Raw genomic sequence first — 14053 nt, 5'->3', positions numbered from 1 at the left:
CGCATGGCATTGCGGCTCCCAGCATCGGCATACACGGCAATATCTTCATTATCGTGGGCTCTCTCTTGCCACACAAATGCCATTTTGCCCTGCATGGCCATTAAAAAACATTAGAAGCTTGCCTACAAAAATCTGGACGTTCAAATTTGAAAAAAATGAAGCTTACGGCGTCAGCGCGGCTATTTTTAAAACAGTCGCGCTGACCATGGCTTCCCTTTGTTTTTTCCACTGGGTGAGCGCGGAAGCACACGTGTTTTCCGCGCTGACCCAAAGGTGGTATGTATAATTTTTTATCGATCAGCGCAGACCCAATAGGGATTTCTGCGCTGACCGAGAGCGCACCAACACTCTAAAAATTCACCCAAATGGCCAATTCTACCGTTAGATTGCTGAAAGAAGGAATCAAAATGGAGCGTAGGGAGAGGAGAACCTACCTGGATCAAGTTGCAGGAAGAACGGTGCTCGAACGGGGTGGAATTTGCTCCGTCAACTTTGCAGCTTCTCAACGTTCTCCACGGCTCAAATGGTAACAATGGTAAAAATAACTCATTTACCCCCCTATTTATGGTAAAAAATCTATATTTGACTATGGTAACTCATAAATGTGGGTTTTTGTTTAATTTTCGCCATATATTGCATGCTTATGTCGCTGTACTATGATTTTCTACATGTTTTACTATGTTTTTAACACGTTCAACAGGTTTCACGTGGGTAGTGTTCTTGTGCAGATTTCCATATCGGTGGACTCATGATAAGCCTTGTTCACACTTGATCTCGCAATGTCGTCTTCATGCTCTTTTCCGACGTAAACCAAGAAAATATTGCCGGGTTCCCTCTCGACTCGTTAAAAGGAATGAGGGGCGGTCACTTTTAAAGCTCTTTTTTCGACCGTTTAACTTAAAAAGATTGCCGGGTGTTTGTCGTTTCGCACTCGCTGTTGGCCCCAAAACGACGTGCTTTCGACCGCCTTTTTACTTTTTCGGGTCGAAGTCACTATTTACGAAAAGTACTCCTCGACCGTAAGGGTCGGGCGGTTCTTTCGAGTATTGTTTTATACTTTTTCGGGCTCGAAAGACACAACTTTATGAAAAAGGACCCCCCTGGAGTTTTCTTTTCCGTTGTCTTTTCAGACTCTCTAAACAAGAAAAGACGCCGAGTTTTTCCTTTGTCAGACTTGTTAAAACTTGATGACATCGGGCATTGTCGAAATGACACTCTCCAAGCATATGCTATCCCCGTCAAGCTTGGCATCCAAAAATAACCGGGGTACCTGCCAGAAATGGTGGGGAAAATGGAACTGTAATAATTGTCGTGTCGGCAGTATGTCGCTCTTGAACATGGCACTGGTCTGCATTCGTGTCGGGTGGGGATTTTTCATCTTGTTTCACACTGGCCTCCGTGGGTACGGGTTATCCTATTTGACCTCTCATTTGCTCTTTGCCTCGTCATCATACCCTCTGCTCATTTGATGTCAGATACTGCCAAATCCACTGTCGTGCCGCCGATATGTTCAAGAGAAGTTGACCTCTGCAACAGTGCAACCTCTTCTGATGTCTCACACAAATCATTTTTACCTCTGTCTCGTGTCGATGATGTGGGAAACATTATGGCCCACCTTCGATCAAGGTCACTTCCTGTCGACTTCAACTCATTATCCAGGAAGGTGACTTAGAGACTCCCTTCAGGTGCCTTGGAGCCTGCATGCCTCAATGGCAGGTTCTTCATGTTCGACGCGAGGTTTTCATCATTGGCCTCTGATCGAATGATTCTGCAGGTGTTCGACACCATCTCATTGATTCACATGCCGCGGATTGTACCTATAGTACCTTGAGGACCATCGTCATTATTAGTGGTACCTCTCGCGTCTGTTAACAGTTTTCATCATTGACTGGTAATCAGACGATGTTCATGCATGTTCGACTTCAGCTCATGTATTCACATGCTTGAACTTGTACTTTCTTCGGGTCGGGATGGAGCGCAAGACCCTGGATCTCTGTCTGTTATGGTCCAGGCTGCGATTTTGTGGATGATCATTACATGACTCATTGATGGATGGTTGCGCCCATACCTGAGTCCTCATGGATGGCTGCGACCATACCTTATCATTACTATGGTCTCTTTAGCTGGGTGGCTGCGTCCATTCCACAGACCTTCTTCTCATGTCTTTTGGATGGTTGCGCCCATGCCTAGACTGCATGTACTTGATTATCAGCGATATTCGGTCCTTCCTGGTGGTGTTCCCGTTCGGCGAGTTCTTGTAAAGCATTTCACCCCTCCCACTCTCTCGGTCTTCATGCTTTAGGGGGCATCTGTTACACAGTAATTTGTCACTGTCTCCCTGTCAGTCACCCTACTGTGTCAGGAGTTCACAATAATCAAGTTCATGCCCTCTGAACTGGCCAAAAACCCACTTTTCCAAAGTTTTCATCATCAGCGCGACTGTTATTAAAATATCCGCGCTGACTGGCGCTTCATAACAGACCTCATGCGCTGCCAGCGCGGAAGCACACGACTTTTCCGCGCTGGTCGAATTTCATGGCCAGCGCAGCCTCTGTTTGTATTAAGTCGCGCTGACATGACCCTGTCTATTATTACTTTGCGATGTCAGCGCGCCAGACCAGTTTTGCACCCGCGCTGATCCAGTTTGGGCGAATTTGTTCCAACAGCCAGCCTTCCAGATAACTACAGGCTTGGTTGTTGGCCTTGTGAGTATCGCCTCCCTTCTATGGCATGTCTGTTCGACCTTTGAAACCACTTCCCTTGAAGATAAGCTCATCCTTCCACCATTCAAGGAGGCTCCCTCTCCTATTTAAACCTCTACCATTGCCATGAGCAGCTAGTTTGGATTGTGTGGAGTTTATAGTGCTCAGATTGCTGCTACTATAGGTAGTTGGTGTGATAAGTGTGGAATTGCTAGATAGCTTAAGGGAGGTTGTGTTACTTGTGTGAGAGAGAGAGAGCTCTTGTCTTGGGAGATCTACCTCTAAGGGTGAATGCTTAAGAGACTTGCTGACTGGACCCTCTTGAGAAAGATATCGACGTCAGAACATTTGGTTGTACTCTTCTCTGTTATTGATTAATAATAGATGACTACTATTATGGTTCCATTCTCATTTGTCTCTGTAATGGTTAATGTGAATTACATCCTTTCTGACTGATGTATAGTTGCTTTTATTAGATTTCACGCTTGTGTTTGTCTTTCTCTTCGTGTGTGCAAGTATCTGTTCGTGGAGATCGTGGAGGATCGTGACCGGCCAAAGCGAAGGAGCGGGAGCGGCATCTCTTCATCAAACAATAGCGTTGGAATCCAAGTAGGTGTTCTTTGCCTACCTTTTAATTGCAATTAGGAATTTGCATAGTAGCATTGACTGATTGTTGCTAGACCCATTCTGGGCTAGTAGGGATTGCCTCTATCCGTAGAGGGGATTTACCTCTCCAACACTAGCCACCTTTCTCCAATAATATTTTCCACTTATTAAATAATATTACTAAAATTGAGTAAAATTCCCTAGTGACTCTCATGCTCAAAAAATTGGGGATATTATAGTCCTCCTCACCAAAAATTACTTGTCCTCAAGCAATGATAGAACAAGTGCTCTCTCTGTGCTCACCAAACTATCACTGCAAACAATATCGAGGTCCCAAATGTGCCACTGAGTCACCCTGAATCCCTCCGCCATCTTGTCATAAATGAATCCCTCGATACCAAGGTCCCATGATAATCTCAAAAATATGCCACCATATCAAGGTTGTGCCAGTATGATTACAATTGACTGCCCATCATGCACATACCATATCCTCCTCCCTTTAAACCCAATAGTGAAATACTGACAAATGTCAAATACATCCTACCCAAGCATCTCCATGATGCCAAAGCCTACCCATCAAAAGGTAACCCTGAACCTTTGTAGCAATAGGGAAAACCTACCTCTCCATACAATGAATACCTCCACGAACCCCCATGTGTCAACTCAAGAGTGAACTAGATCAGTCTTTGCCATGACTCTACTCATCATGAGACATAGTGATATATCAACCAACTGAATCACCTAATCCCATAGCCAGACCTGTTGCGACTTAGCTTTGACAACTGTTGGAATCCATTTGTGCCTCGTCTCTAGTCCCTGCATGTAATCAATATATATATGCTCCATATATCATGAACTAATATGGTGCATGCTAAACTTCCCTATTCGTGCCACTATATATTACCGATGACCGCTGAAAACTACACGTGCCAAATAGCTACCCCCTGAATGCAACCAATAAATGGGTTTTTGATACTCATAATCGACTCAATGTAGTGGATCCATCCTTCTCCTACCAACCATCACCACTAAGTCTACCACCCACCCTTTTGATAATGTGCCAATACAATTTCTAGAGCCTAGACATCCACTAGAAAATTTCCTCAATCGTACATGGTATCCTATGCTCATGCAAGATCCCGACATGCCCTGTGGAAAGGGTGGCACATGTCTCCCCCATGACCAACTCCCAATGTGTAATCTCAGTGATGAATAAGATTCCACCCCTCGAGAATATTATGAGGGAGCCTCAACATGTATTATGTCGATATAGTGTTGGAGATCGCTTGGTTCTCCTTCGCTAAATCAATCCCCGACGATTCTAAAGGTCTTTGATGGCTGTGGGTTTCATCCTTTTGGAATTCTACAAGATTTACCTATAGGGGTAGAAGGCAAAATTGTTAATCTAGATGTGGAGGTGGTTGATGCCCCTCTAGATTACAACCTTCTCTTGGGTCGTAGTTGGTCTTACGCTATGACAGCTGTCATTTCATTAGTATTGCGGCTTATAAAGTTCCCTCATAATGGAGAGATCATAACTATAGACCAGCTGACTTAATTTTCATCCGACCCAACCTCTTCTGAAAGTATTCAGCATGTCAGTAAAACGACTATCCCGTATAAGGATGTTGGAGTAAGACTAGTTAAAGATGCCGGTTTACTGGGAACTTTTCATTTTCCTCCTATAACACATCGTCTTCTACTACAACCATTCATATGATTTCGTCAGACACCATTGTTTATGATGATCCTTGGATCGTACCTTCTGAATCTGAGATAGACTCATTTGGTGATGTTATGCCTTTGAGTCCATATGAAATTGCGTATCAGGCCGTGCAGTTGTTTACCGAGCCATCTTCAACCAAAATTGACTTAATGAATGTGGTCCATGAGGAATCACTTTTCACATCAAACTCAGATTCAACAATGTTTTCCGAACTTGTTCGCACTGATGAGCAAATTCGTGAAATCCTAGGTGTCGATGATTTACCATGGGAAGATCTTCATCATAGATCTTCGTTTTTACCTGAGAGTGATCGTTTCAAAAATGATTTTTCATCAATTTTTACGACTGAATATGTCAAGGAATCTCAGAATCCAATGAAAAATCCTGATTCCGAGTTAAATTTGGGAAACATTTCTCGAACTATTCCTATTGATATTTCGGTTAAGCCTGGAATTGTTGAAAACATTCATATAGGTGCCTCGTGTACGGAAGATGAAATTCAAACATATAAGGCCCTATTTCAAGAATTTTGTGACGTGTTTTCCTGGTCATATGAGGAAATACCAGGAATCGACCCTGCAATTGTTGTCCATGAAATCAAAACTTACCCGGACGCTAAACCTGTCTGGCAACGTTTGCGTCAAATTCACCCGAGAAAAGTTGTTGCTATTAAAGCAGAAGTTGAAAAATTACTCAAAGTAGGTTTCATTTATCCAATTCCGTTAACGGATTGGGTATCGAATATTGTTCCGGTGAAAAAAAAGCAAGGGACAATAAGAATATGTATCGATTATAGGGACATTAATCGAGCCTATTGTTGAGTCTTGAAAATGACATTCATTTCCATTACATTTTCACTATTATGTCCACTATATCACCTCCATTTCACCTCCATTTCACTACTATGTCACCACATTCATCCCACTTTCATTATCATTGGGCCACCTTTATGTTTTTCCAAGCTTTATTATTTCTAAGCCTTTTAAGTGAATTTGTGGTTAAACATTAGAAAATAATGTGCATATGCTTATACCTAACAAATGGGTTGAGGTTGTTGACATGTGTAGGTTGAAAGGAGACTTCTAGAAGACCCTTATGTGGCACTCTAAGGCCAAATTCGAATTTGGTTGGAAAGAATCATGGGATCATGAGGATATGTGTCACATCTCCTAATTGTATTGTAACTCTAAAAAGACATGTGTCTTATCAGTTCCTATTTTGATTAGGACTCTAGAGGTGGAGGGAGAGATTCATGGATTCTCATTAATGAGATGGCTCTCATCTTTTTGTATAAATAGGAGATCTCTCTCCTTCATTTGTTAGTCTTTAGTCCCTAGTTCTTAAGTTTGTAGTTCTTCCTTGATGGCTTTTGAAAGCTTTGGAGAACTTTGTTGTACTTTGTACTTTTGAAGAAATTGAATAAAGCTTTGATGTTCTCAACATGGAAGGAGATGTGAAGTAGATGTCATGGAGCATATTAGAATGTAAGGTAGAGTAGATTTCATTTTGTAAATATTGCTTTGTAGAATGTAAGGTAGAGAAGATTTCATTTTGTAAATATTGCTTTGTAGAATGTAAGGTAGAGAAGATTTCATTTTGTAAATATTGCTTTGTAGAATGTAAGGTAGAGTAGATTTCATTTTGTCAATTTTGCTTTGACTTTATTATGTTATTTGATTGCTTTCAAGTTTGATAGATTAGATTTTTCATTCATGCAATTTTAATTCATGCAAGTGTGTTCAATTTTGCTTTGATTTCATAAGTGGCAGAGGGCCCCATTTAAATGTTGCGTTTTATTTCATCATGTATATTAGCTGTACATAACAAGCTGTTTTGATTACTGTTGTTTTACATTAATTTTGTTATGCTTCTGTATATTAGTTGTACATAAATTTCTTTCAAGTTGATTGTAGATTAGTGATGCACATAGCCTTTTAATGACTAATGACATGATAGAATCGTCTTGTCCTTCTGCTGAAGCAACAAGGATACTGGGTCTCATAGTCACTAGCTCATTGTTTGGTTATTGCATTTTATTTTGATTGAACTAGCTGTATATTTACACTTTTGTTTAAATACTAATTCTATCAATAACATGTTTTAAGTTCTTTTGAAGTGCTAAGTTTTGGAAGTTACCATTAGGGACATAGACCTTGTCTTGAAATCTTTATCCATACTTCTCCTTTAAAAGTATTCTTAAGACCTTAGAATAGGATTTCCATTTGCATTAAACACTTTAGAAAACCAACAAGAACAAAACCCCAAAAACAACATAAACTATAAAACAACGAAGTAAGAGAAAGGTTAACTAAGCACATATGGTGCACCACACTTCATCAGTTTACAATACCCGGATTGATAATTTATGTAGAGCAATTTAAGACGTTAAATTGACTAGACACCTGTCTAAAAGACAATTACCCAACTCCCTATATCGATCAAATCATTGATGATTGTGGCGGCAGTGAAATATTCTCCTTCACGGATGGTTTTTCCGGATACAATCAAATCAATATTCTACTTGCCGATCAACCAAAAACGGCTTTCATTTGTCCATGGGGGACATTTGCTTACAACGAATTACCTTTTGGGCTCAAGAACGCCGGGGCAACTTTTCAAAGGGCCATGTCTTATGCATTTCATGACATCAAGCACATTTTGCAACCCTATCTCGATGATTTTCCTGCTCATTCATTACATCAAGCTGATCATCTCATCCATTTACGAGCAATCTTTATGAGGTGTAGGCATTATCGGATTAGGTTGAATCCACACAAGTGTGTTTTCTGTATAGAAATAGGTCGGTTGCTGGGGTTTGTTGTTTCGAAAGCCGGCATTCACGTCGATCCCTCAAAGGTTGAAGCTATTGTCAAATTGCCTCCTCCTTCGAGTCTTCGCCAACTCCAAAGTTTGCAAGGGAAAGAAAAGTTTTTATGCTGATTCACTCCTAACTACGCTGAGATCACAAAGGGTTTTACCTGGTTGTTGAAACAGAATACTCCATTATTTTGGGATGAGATAGCTGAGAAATCTTTTGATGCACTAAAACACGCGTTGACCCATGCACCATTATTGCATCCTCCCAACTACAACCAGGACTACTTATTGTATCTCGCCGCCTCCCATTCCACCATTGGAATGGTGTTAGTTCAGGAAGATGAATTCAGTACTGAACATGTGATATATTACCTTAGTCGAACTTTAATCCAACTGAGCTAAAATACTCACATGTGGAGAAATTGGCATTGGCAGCTGTTCAAGCTGTCCAACGTTTTCGTCATTACATTTTACTACGTAAAACTACCGTAATTTCTGATTGCAACCCTATGATCTATATTTTGACCAAGAAATTGCTAGGGGGCAAGTACTCCAAATGGATTGTGATCCTGCACAAGTTCGACTTGAACTTTGAAAAGCCTAAGTCAAAGAAATCTTTAGTTTTTGCGGAGTTAATGTGTGACTTCCTGCATTCTGACATGGAAACTATGGTGGAGGAGCCCATTGCGGATGAATCCTTGTTTCTAATCAGCACTTTAGATCCATGGTATGGGGATATCATCATTTATCTCTAGACCCAATCCTTTCGGCCAGAAATATCAAGGTCAGAACATCGCAAAATACGATTCCAGTCCCAACAATTCAGAATTATTAGAGATACTCTTTATCGCCGTGGGGCGGACTCTGTTTTTCGACGTTGTTTAACTCACGAGGAAGCTGAAAGGGTTCTAAATGACTGTCACTCTGGAGCGTGTGGTGGTCATATGTCAGGGTATGCCACAGCCCAAAAGATATTGCGCGCTGGCTACTTCTGGCCGTCTTTGTTTAAAGACTGTATTAACGCAGTCCGAAAATGCCACAACTGCCAAATTTTTTATCAAAAGATGTGCGCTCCACCTTCTCCTCTCCATCCTATAATTGTTATTGGCCCGTTTGCAAAATGGGGTATCAATTTTATTACATGTAACCCTCACTCAGCCGGGGGGCATGCGTATATCATCCTTGCGGTAGATTATTTTACCAAGTGGGCCGAGGCGATGCCTACATATGAGGCAAACGGAAAAACAACTGCGATTTTCATGTTCAATCATATAATTGTTAGGTTTGGTGTTCCACAAGTGATTATCACTGATCATGGGCATCATTTTTGAAACGTTATGATGACTGAACTTACAGGCTAGCTTGGCTTGCATCACGATAGTTCAACTCCTTATTATCCACAAGCTAATGGTCTGGTTGAAGCCATCAACAAAGTTCTAGTCATCATGATCTGACGAATCATTGGGATTCACAGGTCGAATTGGCATAGCATGCTATTTTCAGTGCTTTGGGCGTATCGAACCTCAGTAAAAATGTCAACAGGGTTCACTCCTTTCCAACTAGTTTATGGTCTGGAAGCTCTGTTACGCATTGAATGCGAAATCCCGTCATTGCAAATGGCCATCAAGTTACTTCCAACCACTTCCGAAGAGGAAAAACATTTGTTGTACTTGGCTCAGCTAGATGAGAATCGACGTGATGTTGCATTGGCAATCGAAACTCATGAAAAATGTATTAAAGCTCAGTATGATCGAAATGTGACCCCTTAAAATTTTTCCGAAGGAGACCTAGTCTTATTGTACGATCAAGATAATGATAAATTAGGCACTGGAAAATTCGTTCCTATGTGGCACCGTCCCTATGTTGTTAAGTGAAAGCTAGCAAAAGGGGCCTATGAATTGGTAGACTTTGATGGGGACTCTTTAGGTAAACCCAGAAATGGTCTTTACCTGAAAAGGTATTATGCTTAAAATATGGGTGTGGAGATTTTTAGTTAGGCTAGCTTTCTTTCTAGCTGGTGTGTTTTAGTTTAAAAAGTGTGCTTAGCTTAGAGAGTGTTTTTCATCATTATTCCTGCTTATCTTGGTTTTACTCTTGATATTGCAGATGTCGATGCCTCTCCAAACATACATTGGTTTTGCTGATGGTGCTTGTCGTAATACACAGAACATTTATTTCGTAGCTTGGGTTATCTATTTGCCCTCTGACGAGTTGGTATCTATGCATGGGGTAAGCCTCGGTCAAACAACGAACAACATTGCAGAGTATAGTGCAGTGATTGAGTTATTATCTGAATCTATTTCATTTGGGATTCAGAGTTTGATAGTGAGGTTAGATTCTGAACTCGCTGTATTACAGCTTAATAGAGTATATGCCATTAGAAATCCAGTGTTATTGAGATTATTTTTGAGAGTCGTCTCTTGGAATGTGAATTTGATTATATTGAATATCAGCATATTCCATGATCTTTAAATACATTAGCAAATGCAATTGCTTCTCGAATGTTAAGTAGACATTTGCAATAATCATGCAAATAAATTTAAAAACATTCCATAACATGTTTTACAAGATACGCCGGTAATAGTGATATAATATAATATAGGAGTGTGTCAAAATATACATCATCCTCGATCATAGGTTGAAAGACACCTTATGATCGGCAAAAATGATATACAAAAAGCAAAAATGTCACATGTGTCTACAATAGGTGATCATCCTATCACTGGTGATGATCTCGATAAAAAACCACTGTACGGGCCACCTTACAAAGGAACCTCCTAAACGGTCCTGGGACCCCAATCACATAGCGCTGTAGTCGACGAGGAATGTCATCTATGCTGGTCTCTGGAATGTCTCCTATCAAACGCTCTAGATGGCTCTCCAATTCGGCCAAGGTCTCTGCTGATTCGTCCTATCGGGCTGGTGCCGCTGCAGCTGGTTGTTTCCTCTCGTAAGGCCGAAGAGCAGCTGGTTGCTGTGGACCCACGTCTACATTTGAAACTTTTACTATCAGTTTTGGGACGAGATAAAAACAAAAAAAAAATTAAATAGGAAAATGTTGAAAATGATTTTACCTGAGTCATCCCATTGCTCTCGTGGTGGAAGAACCATGTCTAGGTCACCGCGAAAATCTACCCCAGCGTAAGGAAAGTCTTGAATAGCAAAAACCTGGTTTTCCAACCAATGGAAATACTCAGGTTTGAATCGAACGACCTCTGTCCCCTCATCAGGATGACGGGCCATAACTGTAACCCATCGCATCAGTTTGGGCTCTCGAGGAAGTCCAGCTCCAATAGTGAGGTGCTGCGAGACCAACATTGGGACCCTCTTCAGACCAAAGCTCACAGCTAAAGCACCATATCCAAAGGCCTTTAGTTTTCCGTTCTTGGCTCTGGTCAGTTGGCCTTTTACATTAGCCAACACAGCATCGCACCAGTTGAAGATAGTGCCTTGAAAGCAGTCAACCGCCATCCACATCTGGGATCCAGTAGCTATATGTAGTGCGGTGCTCCCACAGAGCCTAGTAACAATAAACGCAATCACCATGAGTTCAGGATGGGATATGGTTTTGATGTCTATCCCTTTGTCTCTAGTCTGGTTGTTACAGAACTCTAGCCAGAGGCTATCGACAGACTGGCCACCTGGCCTAGTCCCGAATAGAGTCAAGTCTTCACCTCTCTTAGGCAAACCAGTCAAAAAGTATATGTCTGCCAGCTCCATTTTGAGCTGGTGACCACCAATAAAGAAGCAATGGTCCTGTATGCTCCACCTGTCTACCAGCCACTGCAAGAAGTCCACCTGGGCCCTCATGCCAGGTATGGCCCAAAATTTGTACAAGCCGCATGCCTTCAATGCATCGATCGAAGGTTGGTGATTTAACGTGGCAAGATCTACGTCCTCATGCTCTCGTTCTTGCCAATCAAGCATGATGTATACTCTACATCCAACAAAAAGGCGAATTAGAATATAAAAAATTGAATTGTTTGGGTGAATTTTGAGAAATTTAGGGTTAAAAACCCTTGCTATGGGGACTGCACCCTCTCTGTTAGAGACAGTGTGTGGGTCCACAACTTGCCTTCACGGCAGGTGTGGACCCCTGATTTTTGCCCCATTGAGAAAAATTCGGGGCCCACAGGCTGCCTTTGTTATGCCTCCGGGCCCCCACGCGCGGGTTTCTAGCCTAAAAATCCTCTAAAAAATGAAATGAAACCCTAAAAAAAAAATTGAAATGGATGAAATTGAAGAGTAGGATGATGTGGATTACCTGGAGGAGACGACACTCGATTCCAACGGACGGATTTTCCGCAATCTTCACGGGAAGTTTCTGACCAAAAGCTCTATTTTCTCACCCAAATCTCAAACAGTAAAAATGAATTGACGAAAGCCCTTTTTATAAGTTTTTTGAATAAATGAATTGTTAATTTGTTTATGTTTCACTTTAGAAAGGTAACTTTCGTAGCATTTTTATCCATTTTAAACAGGTACGAGTAATGTTTGAGTTTTTGTTCAGGACAACGGATTTTTCAGGCGAAATCGGTCATTTTCGACGAAAAAACATTAGATTCACCTTTAAGCTCTTTTTTGACTCCTAAAACATGAAAAGATCGCCAAGTTTTTCTTTTCAAACTCATTAAAATGGAACTAAAAAGACGGTCCACTTACAGCTCTTTTTTTGACCGTAAAAACATGAAAAGGTTGCCGGATTTTTATCGTTTCAAATTTGATATTGGTTATAAAACGACGTGTCATTGATCGCTTTTTTACTTTTTCGGATCAGAGGCACTAATTACGAAAAGTACTCCTTGGTCGTAATGATCAAGCGGTTCTCTGTAGTATTATTTTATACTTTTTCGGGCTTGGTAGACACAAATTTACGAAAAAGGTCAACCCTAGAGTCTTCTTAAGTTTTTTCACTCTCTAAAATTGAAAAACGACGAGTTTCTCCTATACCGGACTCGTTAAAATTTAACAGTAAACGACCTATTCAATTACAAACAGGAACAGACCATTCCTTCTTAGGGTTCGAATTTAAACTAAGTTGGACTCATCCGAAAGATGAGCTTATAATCAAGCAAATGTTATCCTCCTCAAGCTTGTCAAAAATAAAGAGGTACTTGCCAGAAATGGTGGGGGAAAAGAGAGAAAAATGAGCCTGTTTGTCATACTTTGTAACCACTCTTGAACACGACACTTTTTATTCACCTAGGTTGGGAAATCCTTTGCCTAACAGTTGATCAAACCACATTGAAAGTCTTCAGCCGGTTTCTGGGTATTAACTTTGGGTCAATTGTCACCAAATCATCTGCCGTGTCGTTATGTGTTCAAGAGGTCAGTGAAAATAAGCCATTCATCTGCAAAATATCTGTCATCCATCTTGAGTCAGTCCTTACAACTAAATTTCTTCAACTTGATCTATGATTTCGTGTTGTAAGCTTGCCTACGACGAATCGCTTTCTATCGACTTTAGGTCATTATCTAGAAAGATGATCTAGAAATCATCAGTACCTTGGGATATGCATGCCTCAATGGTAGGTTTCTCGCCTTCGACAATAGGTTGCATCATTGACCTTCGATCAAAGGATTCCGTGATATGTTTGACATCAACACATCTATTCACATCTCATGGATTATACTGAGTACTTTGAGAGCCATTGACATTACTAGTGGTTTCTCTCACACTTGTTAACAGTTTACATCATTGACTAGTAATCAAGTGGTTTCTACCATTTTCGACTTCAACACATTCATTCACATGGATAGAATCGTACTGTTTCGGAAAGTAGAAATGAAGACCCTGGATCTAGTTTCCGCCATCCAGGCTGTGAGGAATTTTGTATTAATTATACTGTGGACTATTCATAAACAGATGGCTGCATCCATACTGTGTCTACATGTGTCTATACTTGTGATGTATTACAATATCATTCCTATATCAGAGCAGTAGTTAGTTTTCTAGTCAGTTTTGATCTGAGTATGGGAATGCCTACCTCAGCGATGATATGATCTCATATATATTTTGCATTGAATGTTTTTACAGGTTCCAACCAGGCTCTCCACAAGATGATCCTCGAAATGATAAAGTACTTCACTCTTCCTAGATGATAAATGAAATCCTCATCTACTACAGACTTCGCACTTTAGGGGGCAATCTGTTACACAAAAATATCGTCACCATGACTATTTGCAGTCAGTATGGGTCTAT

This window comes from Pinus tabuliformis, chromosome 6, assembly GCF_031772625.1.
Source record: "Pinus tabuliformis cultivar Carrire ecotype Pingquan chromosome 6, CPIR1, whole genome shotgun sequence".
NCBI lineage: Eukaryota > Viridiplantae > Streptophyta > Pinopsida > Pinales > Pinaceae > Pinus > Pinus tabuliformis.
Note: the sequence above shows the minus strand (reverse complement) of the source record.